Source organism: Ceratotherium simum, chromosome 23 (genome assembly GCF_057802395.1).
Source record: "Ceratotherium simum simum isolate JZ-2026a chromosome 23, ASM5780239v1, whole genome shotgun sequence".
NCBI classification, from domain to species: Eukaryota; Metazoa; Chordata; class Mammalia; order Perissodactyla; family Rhinocerotidae; genus Ceratotherium; species Ceratotherium simum.
The window spans coordinates 40,620,421-40,634,158 of NC_141922.1; the positions used below are offsets into that span (position 1 = coordinate 40,620,421).

The following is a 13,738-nucleotide window of genomic DNA, read 5'->3' on the forward strand; positions in this document are numbered from 1 at the left end:
GACATACAACTATCTACTGGGGCTTTGGGGGGAAAAAAATGAATAAATAAAATCTTTAAAAAAAAAAAAAAAAAAGAAAAGACTTAATTCCTGGTTTTAAAGATCTCACAGTAGAGTGAGATCTGTTAATACCACTTTGCAAAGTACAAAGCGTTTTTTTTTCAATTTTTTATTTATTTCTTTTTTCTTTCCTTTTTTTTTGCAGTAACATTGGTTTATAACATTATATAAATTTCAGGGGTACATCATTATACTTCTATGTCTGCATACATTACATCATGTTCACCACCCAAAGACTAACTACAATCCATCACCACACACGTGCCTAATCAGCCCTTTCGCCCTCCTCTCTCCTCCCTCCTCCCTTCCCCTCTGGTAACCACCAATCCAATCTCTGTGTCTATGTGTTTGCTGGTTGTTGTTTTTAACTTCTACTTATGAGTGAGATCATACGATATTTGACGTTCTCCCTCTGACTTATTTCACTTTGCATAATACCCTCAAGGCCCATCCATGTTATCACAAATGGCCAGATTTCATCGTTTCTTATGGCTGAGTAGTCTTCCATTGTGTATATGTACCACATCTTCTTTATCCATTCGTCCCTTGACGGGCACTTAGGTTGCTTCCAAGTCTTGGCTATTGTGAATAACATTGCAATGAACACAGGGGTGCATGTATCTTTACGCATTGGTGTTTTCATGTTCTTTGGATAAATACCCAGCAGTAGAATAGCTGGATCATATGGTAGTTCTATTCTTAATTTTCTGAGGAATCGCCATACTGTTTTCCATAGTGGTTGCACCAGTTTACACTCCCACCAGCAGTGTATGAGAGTTCCCTTCTCTCCATATTCTCTCCAACACTTGTTGTTTTCTGTCTTGTTAATTATAGCCATTCTGATGGGCATGAGGTGATATCTCACTGTAGTTTTGATTTGCATTTCCCTGATAGTTAATGATGTTGAACATCTTTTCATGTGCCTGTTGGCCATCTGTATATCTTCTTTGGAGAAATGTCTGTTTAGGTCTTTTGCCTGTTTTTTAATTGGGTTGTTAGTTTTTTTGTTGTTGAGATGCATGAGTTCTTTATATATTTTGGAGATTAAGCCCTTATCAGATGTATGGTTTGCAAATATCTTCTCCCAATTGTTAGGTTGTCTTTTCATTTTGTTGATAGTGTCCTTTGCTGTGCAGAAGCTTTTTAGTTTGATGTAGTCCCATTTGTTTATTTTTTGTGTTGTTTCCCTTGCCTGGTCAGACACGGTACTTGAAAATATGCTGCTAAGACCGATGTCAAAGAGCGTACTGCCTATGTTTTCTTCCAGAAGTTTCATGGTTTCAGGTGTTACATTCAAGTCTTTAATCCATTTTGAGTTAATTTTTGTGTATCATGTAAGATAATGGTCTACTTTCATTCTTTTGCATGTGGCTATCCAGTTTTCCCAACACCATTTATTGAAGAGACTTTCTTTTCTCCATTGTATGTTCTTGGCTCCTTTGTCAAAAATAGCTATCCACAGGTGTGTGGGTTTATTTCTGGGCTTTCGATTCTATTCCATTGATCTGTGTGTCTGTTTTTGTGCCAGTACCATGCTATTTTGGTTACTATAGCTTTGTAGTATATTTTGAAATCAGGGATTGTGATACCTCCAGCTTTGTTCTTTTTTTTTTTTTTGTGAGGAAGCTCAGCCCTGAGCTAACATCTGCCAATCCTCCTCTTTTTGCTAAGGAAGACTGGCCCTGGGCTAACATCCATGCCCATCTTCCTCCGCTTTATATGGGACGCCGCCAGAGCATGGCCTGACAAGCAGTGCATAGGTGCCCACCCGGGATCTGAACCAGCAAACCCAGGTGAACCCCAGGCTGCTGCAGCAGAGCGCGCGCATTTAATCGCTTGCACCACCGGGCCAGCCCCAGCTATTGTTATTTTAAATATCAAGCTGACAAGTGTGGTGGCAGGTGTGGAAAGGCTCAGGAGCCATGGTTGATTGGAAGCTCAGTGAGAAATGGGACAAGATGGGGCCAGCCCGGTGGCACAAGCGGTTAAGTGCGCGCGCTCCCCTGTGGCGGCCTCAGGTTCACCGGTTCGGATCCCCGGGCGTGCACTGACACACCGCTTGGCAAGCCATGCTGTGGCGGCGTCCCATATAAAGTGGAGGAAGACGGGCACAGATGTTAGCCCAGGGCCAGTCTTCCTCAGCAAAAAGAGGAGGATTGGCAGATGTTAGCTCAGGGCCGATCTTCCTTACAAAAAAAAAAAAAGAAATGGGACAAGAGACTGTCAGGAAAAAGGACGCTATCTTAGGCTGTCTCTGCAGAACCAGAGGCTCCTGATGAAGAAACGACAGTGCAGGACACCATTCTGTGTTTAGAGGAAACATACACAGGGTTATTTCCCCCACCTGAACCTTAACCTGCAAACCAAACTGCCAGGTGAGCATCTCCAAGGGATGTACCCTCGGATGTCTCCCAGACACTCCACGTGAACACAGCGTTTGTTCCCAAACACGGCACTCAATGTATGTTTGTTGAGCGAATAAAGATTTAGTCGCTGTGGTTGTGTGGTAGTTTTATGTTGCAGCGGTTTGCAGACTGGGATTATGTCCGTCTCTTCTGTGTCTGGGGCTGACCTCAGCTTCAGTGGCTGGTCGGTCCGTGACTCTGTTCCAGCTGTGACTCACTGTGACCACTGGCTGGGGTGAGTGTCTGCATGAGAACAAATCACGTGGTAAGAAGGGAAAAGGGCTCCTCTGAGCCCCAGAGACTTGATTCTGAGCCCTGGGCTGCTGCTGGTCCATCACTTCACCTTGGACAAGTGACAGCATCTCTGGGATCTCGTTGTCTCATCCTAGCTTCTCAACCTTTCTTTGTACCAGGGTCTTTCATGGCAGTCAGGCAAAGCCCATGACCCCTTCTCAGAATAAAGTTTTTAAATGCCTAAAATAAAATGCAATACCCACTAGGATGGCTGTTATAAAAAAAAAATGGAGAATAACAGTGCTGATAAGGATGTGGAGAAATTGGAACTCTCAAGCATTGCTGGTTCATTATATGTTATGTATGTATAATCACAATAAACAAACAAATAAACAGACACAAAGAATAAGAAAGGAGGCCAGTTATTTAAACTACAGTTATCAAGATATTAAAAAGAAAAAAAATTGGGTATATAGTAACATATGCACTTTAAAAAAGAACATTAAGTAACAAGATCGAGAGGTATGTCCACTCACCAGTGTGATTTTGAAGTAGTGGCGAGTGTAAACATTATTTTGAGTCATCTCTGACAACTACAATGTGCCATGAAAGTATCTGTGATCTCTGTTGGTCAGACAGCACTGCCACTACTCCTGTGGTTTGTGGTTTACAATCACAATAGAAGGAAATGCTAAATTGCAGTTAGAAGTTAGTGAAAAAGGATGTAATTTTTTTCCCATCCAAATTATGTACCCACTGAAGTCTATCCAAGGGCCCTCTGGGGGTCTGTGGACCCCAAAACTTCTCAACTAGATGATCTCTAAACCCCTTTCTAATTAAAATGGTGTCATCTAGGAGTGATTTCTGGCTTCACTTGTACATCACAGATAAATTAACATCTCTGATCAGATTTTTCTTATCTGTAATTGGGGCTCAAAATGAAATCTACCCCTCAAGGGCTTTGTGAGGGAAAGGGAGATAAGGCAAGCAATAGGTGCCCTATAAAACTGTATCACTCTTTTATAAATGCCCGGTATTATCAGGGAAACTGAGTCAACAAAGATATTTTCCCCCATCCCTCCACACCCATCCCTCAGGTCTCAGTGTTTCTTCAGAATTTTTGTTCAACCGTAGGAACAAAACACCAGGCACTTTTTGTTAAAGAATACAATGCCCTGGGGGCCGGCCCCATGGCGTAGCAGTTAAGTGCTCGCGCTCCGCTGCTGGCGGCCTGGGTTCGGATCCCGGGTGCGCATGGATGCACCGCTTGTCAGGCCCTGCTGTGGCGGCGTCCCATATAAAGTGGAGGAAGATGGGCACGGATGTTAGCCCAGGGCTAGTCTTCCTCAGCAAAAAGAGGAGGATTGGCATGGATGTGAGCTCATGGCTGATCTTCCTCACACACACAAAAAAAGAATACAATGCCCTGTGTTAAAATATGGTGTTATGAACTATAATGTATGCCAAAAGGTTTGAAAATACAGACAAATCAAACAATTTTTAAGGAAAATACCAACTATCAAAATAGACTCAAGAAGAAATAGAAAACCCAAATAGAATAATGACCCTTAAAGAAACTGAATTAGTTGTCAAATACATCCTCTCTGCAGAAGGCATCAAGCCCAGATGGTTTCATGACTAAGTTTTACTAGCTCTGGAGGATTTCTTCTCTCACTGATCCTTTATAAATTTCCCCCCAGAAGACCCACGCTGCAGGAAACTGTGGAATCTGCACCAGATCCTAAAGCATGAACGGCAGTGAGCCAGATGTGACCCTGGCATGACCCTGCAGCCTCACTGGCACCCAAAACCATGTCTTGTACACTACAGATACTCAATGAGTATTTGCTTAATGAATGCATAAATGATAAAACTGAGGCAAAATATAGAGCAAAAGATAATGTATTAGAACTAAACTATTTTGGTATAGAAAAATAGCCAGGTAAAATTGATGGATTTCCCTATTCCTCTTCATTTTGGAGACAAATGCCGGTTTGGTTGGAAGAGGGAAGTGGAGGAACCTGCTTCCTTCAGTGGATGGGACAATCATACAGGACAGCCACAGGGACATTGGCATCCGGGCGCATACAGAAGAATGTACCTCTAGGAGGAGGGGATGCTTTCCTAGCTCCACCGAGTTCCAAAGATCTGAGGATGCATCATCTTTCACTGGGCCTCGCACAGATGGGGATTCTCAGCACATATTTATTCAATGAATGGATCGAGTAGACTGGAACAAGCCCGGGTGTCAGGGCTGGAAACTAAGAGCTGGAGATGGAAAGCAGCCTCTCGCAGTCTTTGCCAACTCTGAGTCCTTTGGACAGGATTCCTCTGCAGTTTACTTCATGGTCCAACCTGACTTTAAAGGCCTCTGAGGCTGATCCTCCCAGGGCTTCTCATGGCCAAATGCCCCACGCTGCACATAATCTATCGTGCCTTTCCAAAGGCCCCTCCTGGCTCTGAGCCCACATCGCCAGATGCTCACGTTCATCTTGTTTCTCCCCTAGACCTTTTCCCTGCATCAGCTCTTTGTACATTGGCCATCCAGCTTCCTCTTTGCTGTTCTTCCTCATTGGCCGGCTACCGGCTTGTGATAACTTACCCTCCTCCTCCCTTCCCAGCCCCACTGTCCTCTGAGTGGCCAAAATACACACGCTGCCCTCCTTTCATCTTTCCCTATAAATCAGCCTCCTCTGCTTATACTGAAAGAAGGCTTTTCTGACCTAGTGGTTCTAATTCTTGGCTTTTGAAAAATCTTCTTCGGACTTGGTTTCACATCCTGGCTAGATTGCATGCGTTTCCCACCTGCAGCCCTAGGATGTTGGCTGTCCAACGCACTGCTTTTGTCTGACCTGCTTTAAGGACTCAGAAATATGTGATGGTAAATGAATAAGTAGCACACTGCTGAAGTCTTTGAACATGCTTCCCCAGTGTATATCAGTAACACTTATATCACCCTCAAATGGGAATATAAAGTGAACCGGAAATGAAACAGAGGCTATTTAGGAACATGCCAAACATACCGTCCTCCACAAACCGGGAAAGTGAAAAGCAAAGCAACGTGCTGTGGGCTGAATTGTGTCCCCCAAAATTCATAAGTTGAAGTCAACCCCCAAGTACCTCAGAATGTGACTGTATTTGGAGATGGGGTCTTTAAAAAGGTAATTAAGGTCAAATGAGGTCACTAGGGTGAGCCCTAATCCAATATGAGTGGTGTTTTTATAAGAAGAGGAAATTTGGACACAGACAGGTACAGAGGGGAGACCATGCGAGGACACAGCAAGGAGGAGGCCATCTACAAGCCAGAGAGGCCTCAGAAGAAACCAACTCTGCTGACACCTTGATCTTGGCCTTCTAGCCTCCAGAACTTGAGAAAATAAATTTCTGTTCCTTAAGCCATCCAGTCTGTCGTACTTTGTTATGGCGGCCCTATTAAGCCCTAAACTCAAGTCTCTAAAAAATTTCCTCTCACTAATACACAGTTGTTTATAGGTTGATTATTATTATAGGTTTATTGATGTTTATAGGTTGATTATTCAGGCAACTTTTTGAACTAGATGCCCTCGTATTTTCCGTACTAATAGTCATTAAATATTTAGACATAAAATTTTTAAAGTGAAGATGATTATTTATAGTCATTTCAAAAGAATATAAAATATTCTTTTAATATTTTCAGTAGGGACTTAGAGAAAAATATAGAAAGCATTTTATTAAATTTGCAAATGATTTTAACTTGCTAAGTTAAGGAGGAAAAAGATATTACTCAAGAAAGATGAACCTAAATGAAGAAGAGGAAATTTAACACAAAAAAATTTAAAGTATTCCACTTAAGTTAAAAAAAAAATCTGCTATATGATAGCTATTAAGCTATGTGTAACAAATGTTTAGTGATTTTCATTAACTGCAAGGTCCACATGAATTAACCAAAAAAGCTAATGCAGTTTACCTGTAATCATTCTTCCATTCGTTCAACATTGCCAAAAGTGAAACCCAGGGATTCAACAAATTATATACTGCCAGTCACTAAAAATTTCTCAGTTTCTCCCTTGTTTAAAAAATGTTATTTCAAAGGCTCCTAAGGCAGATTTTTCTTGGAAAGCAAATATTTAGCTTTTTTTTTTTTTTTCTAACAGAGGAGCAAGTCCTTATCTTCTGTTTCATTTCCTCATTCTGTAGGCACTTCCTTAGAATCCTGGAATGTGCAAGTTTGCAGATTAGAGGTTTATTTAACCCTCTACACGCAAGGCCATCAAATAAATCCCTGATGCCTGAAGAGGCAGTTCCTTTCCTTCCTGGGCTAACCCGGGACTACAAAGCTTCATATAGAAGAAAAGTCTGTTTCCTTGAAAGCACAGGTGGTTCTGCCTCTCCTCTCTAAGGTCTTCACAACAAGTCTAAAAGGCTTCCATAATAACACAGCCCTCAGAGAGCCCTGCATCTTCTGTTTTTTCAAGCTAAACATCCTCAGGTCCTTCAACTCTTTTCCACATGCCTCGGCTTCAGAAACTTTCGTCAGCCCAGTCGCTCCTCTCTAGAGACTTTCCTCCTTGCTCATTCATTAGTTCATTAACTCTTTCTCTAGGTATTTATTGAGCGCCTGTTGTGCTCCTGGCATGTTACTAAGCACCCCCGCCGAAACAACATACGTAGGCAGGCAATCCCTATCTGGGCTGATAAGTGCTGGGCTGGGACACAGGGCACGCTGTGGGAAGGCACTGTGGGGACATTAAATCCCAATCTGGAAGATCAGGAATGCTTCCACTGCGACCTCAAAGATGAGTCCAGGGCCGGCTCTGTGGCTTAGCGGTTAAGTGCGCGCGCTCTGATGCTGGCGGCCCGGGTTCGGATCCCGGGAGCGCCCGGAGGCACCACTTCTCCGTCCAACGCGAGGCCGAGTCCCGCGTACAGCAACTAGAAGGATGTGAACCTATGACATACAACTATCTACTGGGGCTTTGGGGGGAAAAAGCTGAATAAATAAAATCTTTAAAAAAAAAAAAAAAAAGATGAGTCCAATTTGGTTGGATGAAAAGGGGGAGGCAGGGTTATAGAAACGGGTTTGAGCAGTATGTGAAATGAATACAAGAAACCTCTTCTAAATTGGAGTGGGGAAGGCCTGTAGGGGGAGCTCTCACGCCCCACCACACATGTCAATTACTCCAACCAGGAAGGGAGGTTAAGCTTGCATCTGGGACAGGAAGGTGTTTCCTACTTGAGTACACAGCATAAGGGAGGAAGATTTCTCTCCCCAGTTCTCTCCCCGCCGGCAACAGCCCAGCCAATGAGAGATTGTAGCAACGCAACCAATGAGAAACCTTTTACACTGTACACTTCCAGTTTCCTCCAATGGACTCTGTTTATTGCAGCCCCTCTCCACTCTCCCTCTTCCTCTATAAAGGCAAGCCCCTTCCTGTGTCTCTCTGGATGTGCCTGTGGTCCGCCATAGCCTGCATATCCTGAATTGCAATTCTTTTGGCTATTCCTGAATATATTCATTTTGAGGGTAAAACAACTGGCCAATTTACTTTTTAAGTTGACAAGAGGAAATGGAAAGTTGGCTTCTAGAATCCCACCTGTGCTGCTCAGTGGTTGTACAACCTTGAACAAGACATTTAACCTCTCTAAACCTCAGTTTTTTCATCTGTAAAATGGGGATAATAATACCATGCAGAGTGAAGTGTGCCTGGCACATAGTAGATGCTCCAAAAAAAAACAAAAAGGCAGCCATCATTACCATTGTTATCATTATTCTCATCAGTTAGGAAGACCTGGGACATAATTGGCTCCAGAGGGGTAAGGTTGTATGCCTCGCCCCCCCAAAAGCACCAGCCATCAAAGAGGAGAAAAGAACAATGGCCATGTCACCCACTGAGAGGATGTCCCCCACCCCCATCCCCACATACATACACACTGAAGGTGCCAAACACATGGGCAAGCTGGAGACAGAACATCCTGGGAGAAGGAAATGAGGGAGGGAGAGATTTGACAGGGAGAGATAAAGGAGAGTTATAGAAAAGGAAGGGGATAAAGAGTTGAGTAGAGAAGAGAAAGAGAGAAAGAAGGGGAGAGAGAATCTGTAGGAGAAAAAAATCAAGTTATTTATTTATTGGCTAGGAAAGTTTTTAACTTTGTGGCTTATTGGAAGTCAGATACTATGCTTTTTGGGGTTCTCCTGATATTAATCACAAGATAGGAATGAGGAATTCAGTTCATGCAGTTTATAAAAATGAATGATAACAGAGACATTGGTTAATACATAAAACAGAGCACAGCCATGAAGAGATGCATTTTATGCATCTGGGCTGAGCAGCAACCATGACAGTCCCTCCGTCAGGGCCACATTTCCGGCTGCGATTGTAGTGCAGAGGATGCACAGAGGAGGGCAAAAGAGGCGGTGCGATTTTACTCCAAAGGATTTTATTTTTTAGAACGTCTTTGCTATAGTTAAAACAATTCCATAAGCTCTGCACATCAACCTTCATTTTTATAATCAGTTCTGATGATAAAGACACCCACCAGACACTCGATTCTTTAGATGTGTGTTAACTGCTGTACTGTAAGAGGCTGGCTCCCTGTACAGGCTTGAGGCCCACCGTTGCCAACTCCCCCTGGCTAGAAAAATGCTAAGCAGCTTATTTGCAAAGCCCTGGAAGGGGTGGACCCAGCCTACAGTTACTTTATGCTCTCCAGCTGCAATTTTCTCTGCAGATTTTACTCATCCTGCATTGTCTTTCTAGCTCATGCCCCACAGCATCTCTTCCTAAGATCTCTTCCTCCTGTCCATCTCCACTCCACCTCCTAGAATGCTCTTCTGCAATGGTTCTCAAACTGAGGTCTCCAGAAATGCAACTTCTCAGGCCCCAACCCAGACCTACTGAATCAAACACTCTGGGCATGGGGACCAGTAGTCTGTGTTCCAACAAGCCTTCCAGGAGCTTCTGATGCACAATGAAGTTTGAGAACCACTGCTCTGCTGCCTGATCCTACTGCCCCATCCCTACTCCCCTGCCTGATTCTATTGCCCCACCCCTTCTGTCTCAATGCTTCTCCCTCCTTGGCCTCCAGAATATGGTTCCACCTTAGCCCTCCCACGTGGAGAGAGTGAAAGAAAGCTCAGCGTTGTATCGGGGGTTTCCCCACAGGAGCCAGAGAAGGGACATCTGGAAGGCAGGGGAATCGGTGATATCGCCACATCCTAGACGAGACCTGGAGGATCACTGACTTCAACCACCTCCCTTTATAGATGAATAAATTGCAGAAGTAAAGCATCCTGCCCGGGGTCACTTGCTAAGTAGAAGTCAAATCAAAACTGGAACCATCCAAATGAGGATGAAATCAGCCATCTGCATGTTTCATGTCTCATCCACTCAGTCCTTCAACACACACTGGGCTTCTGCTGTGGGCAGGACCAAAGCCAGCGCTTAAGGTCGGCAGACCCCGGCGTCACAAGCAGCAGCAGCAGCTCCAAATACACATGGGCATTCCATGGTCTGCTCAAAAACTCCTGGTCAGGGAGCAAGTGCGAGTGAGGTGCCTTTTTCTCTGCTCAAATACATGTCTTCCCCTAAGCCAGGCACCCTCTCCCTAAGGGGCGTGGGGTAGGGGGGGGGCACCTTTTCTTTCTAGGTTTGCAGAAGCCTTGACAAGTTTGCCAAATCACTTAACTTCCCTGAGCCTCAGCTTCCTCATCTGAAAATGGGACAAACCAATAACCACCTCCCAGTGTTCTGTCTTCTTTTCACGGATTTAGTGAGATAGCATGTCCCTACTCACAGCAGGGGCTCAGTAAATGAGGGTACCTTCCAGAGGTGCTATGGAGACATGAAAAACACTCAGTTACTGTCTTCAAGGGTTTACAGTCTAGTGGTAAAAACAAGTCAATTACAAAAATAAACAAAATAGAAATCCCTCTTGATTTCTCAGAATTACCCCTCAGAATATAAGGCAGACAGGGTCAACACCTTGCAGAGAACCTGCAGTGCACGTGGCCCATCTCCATCCCCATCCCCGGAGGGTCCTGCCTGGCTGGGAGAGGGAGGAGGTGGCTGGCGTTTTTCCTGGCACTGGCTGATAAATAGGCCTTGGCCAAGGAAAGATACTCCAGGTGAAAGGAAGAGGGCAAACAAAGCCCCGGAAAGCTCAGGGCAGAAGACAAAAGTTGTAAGCATGACAAAGGGGCTTCAGGGAACCTAAGACTGGTGGCCTCAATGGGTCTGTCACTCCAGGAGCCAGAAGCTCTGATGGCTTCTGTCATCAGCTTTTCCTCCCTCACTGAGGGTGCCAACAAATGTTAACTAGGGGATTGTTTCAGGATGTGGGAATTCATTTACTGGCAGCCAACACTTGAAAATGTTAATAATTATCAACCTAGGCAAAACCTCCATTGGCAACACAGAGCAAGACATTCTTAACTTAATTTTCTAGGCCAGCCAACTCCTTCAGTCACACTGCTAATTTAGGAGGTTCAGCTCCTCATATGAAACACATTGCATTTTTACTAATATTTTGACGTCAGGTTTAATTAGAGATGTATGTAAAAATGGAAATAAGTGCCTCATAATGTACTGTGATTTCCAAAGAACAGAATTTGGGGCTTTATATGAGTTCTTAGATTTTTTTTTCATTAGCTTTATTTTTAAGTAGTCAGTTAACTGTTATGAAGAAATTTCACTAAATTCTGTGGCCTCAACTCCTGACCACCACTGGAATTCTTCCTAGCAGAGTGTGGGGAAAGTTCAGCTCCCACCAGACTATGGGGCTGGCCGGGTTTTACATCTCCACCTCCCACTTCTCGAATCTACTGTCATATTGACAGAAAGTGCTCTCTTAAAACACCAACATGAATTCTGAGTGGGTGGTACTGATCCAAAGGGGAATCTATTATAGGGAGAGGAAAAGGTTTCAAGGTTAGTTAGTAGAAATAAAATGACCCAGGATGGTAAATTCAGACAAGAATGCACGTGTCAACTAGACATCGTAAAAGACAAACAAAACAGAGAGCCAGTTGGTGGAAGTGTAGACAGTGGAAGTGTAGCCAGTTTGTGTATTCTCACTCCAGGAGTGAGGGGAGTCAAGAATACAGTGGGAGTTTGAGCAAGGTGGGTTAAGGTTTCAAAAAAAAGGCTGACATGCCTGCACTGGTTGCCCTGGCGATAGGTCCACCCCCATATGACAGTGATATAATAAAGAAAAAAATGTGCACAAGCAAAGCAGGCAGTAATTAGGAGTGGGAGTTACATGGCTTCCAGTTAGAGCCACCTGGAGGGGGGTCTAGGGAGAAGTTTGAGAGGGGATGTTGCCACTGATAAGGGATGGGTGCAGAGGGGAAGAATCTGAGCTTATGCTCTGGGTACAGCACATCCTGCTGCTCCAACATGCTGACTGCATGGTTGCCTAGAAGGGAATTTGGGCTGGAGAATGTTCCTTCTCCTGTGGCCTGGGCGTGTCGGCTTGGGATTGCTCCCCCTGCCCTCTGCCACAGCTCTGGAGGACTGAGGCTGTCCAGATGGCACAGTGGGTGCAAAAGGAGTCAGCAGTGATCACCACTGTTGCCTGCTTAAAGTTCTCTTGGGACTCCCACCCCTGCAGAATGAAGCCCAAACTCTTCATCAGAGCCCCCAAGGTTCCTGCCTCCTCCAGGCTTGTCTCCAGCTCAGACCACCAGCCTTACAGACATGGCGATCCCTGACGGCATCACCAGGTCCCACCTCTCCCACCTCCACATTCCATCCTCACTCCTCTCCAGCCTGCTCATCCCTCAGGGCTCCACATGGTCATGACTTTCACTGGGAACATGGTTTGGGGCACTCCTAGGGGTCCCTGAGACTCTTTCAGAGGGTCTATGAGGTCAGAACTATTTTCATAACAACGCTAATGTTTGCCTTTTACACTCCCATTCTCTCATGAGTGTATAGAGTCCGAGAAGTCTATTGATGTGGTTTTAGATTCCACACTGCAACTAACCTTCAAGAAACTACCATTTGTCAAGTTTTGGTGTCATGTCAAAGAAGAATATCCACAATTATATGAAAAGGCTGCTAACATTCTCTTCCTTTTTCTGACTGCATATCTGTGTGAGGCCATCTTTTTTTCATGTAATCCAACCAAAACAACACCTCCTGACAGACTGAATGGATGAGAAATGAGAATCCAGCTGTCTTCGATTAAGCCAGACATTAAACAGATTTGCAAAATTGTAAAACAGTGCCATTCTTCTCACTAATTTTTTTTAATTTAGAAAATATCAGTTTTTATATAAATATTTTATTTATGTTATGGGTTTGTTATTATCATTTTTAAATTAATTAATGAATAAGTAAATATGTTTTAAAGTTCTCCATTTCCATTTCCGATCCAGTAAATCTCGATAGTTCTAACCCACATGAACAAAGCAATTTGGGATTCTTGATAATTTTTGAGTGTAAAAGGGTCCTGAGACCAAAAAGCTTGAGAACCACTGCCTTATATGAGCCAACAGCAGGCAGTGTGGAGCTGTAACTTGGCTATGCCTCTACTGTTGCATTCTGATTCTACCAAATTAATGATCTTTGTCTACATCTGTCTCCCCCACTACATGTGCACTTCCTGATGGTGCCTGTTCACCTTAAACCCCCCATATCTGGCACAGGGGGTCAGATTCTAGCGGCTGGCCAACAAGATATAAATGGAACACAGTTTCAGAAACAACTCCATCGAAGGATAGTTGTGGTAAAGCTATTATTATTCATTGCATATCTACAATTTATGTATATTACCTCATTTTCTCCTCACAAAAATATTCCAAGGTCAGCATTAACATTCCCATTTTATAGATGAGTAAATTGAACCTCAGAGAGGTTACGCTGCCTAGGTATACACATCTGGTAAGTACCAGAGCCAGGACTTGAACCTAGGTCTATGTCAAAACCCATTCTCTTTCCACTGGCCAACCTTCCTATTACCCCCACATCCTCATCTTACCAGAGCTCATATTTAGAACTGGGCCAATTTATATATATTCTGTGTGTTTTCATGACCTTTTCTTTCTCTTGAAGAAAGAA

General features: G+C 43.9%; 1 protein-coding gene across 2 annotated transcripts in view; it reads right to left on the reverse strand.

Annotated features, from left to right (window-relative positions):
• MATN2 (matrilin 2) overlaps positions 1-13,738 on the reverse strand; it is a 140,333-nt gene that overhangs the window by 111,805 nt on the left and 14,790 nt on the right. The gene's annotated exons all lie outside the window — the stretch shown is intronic.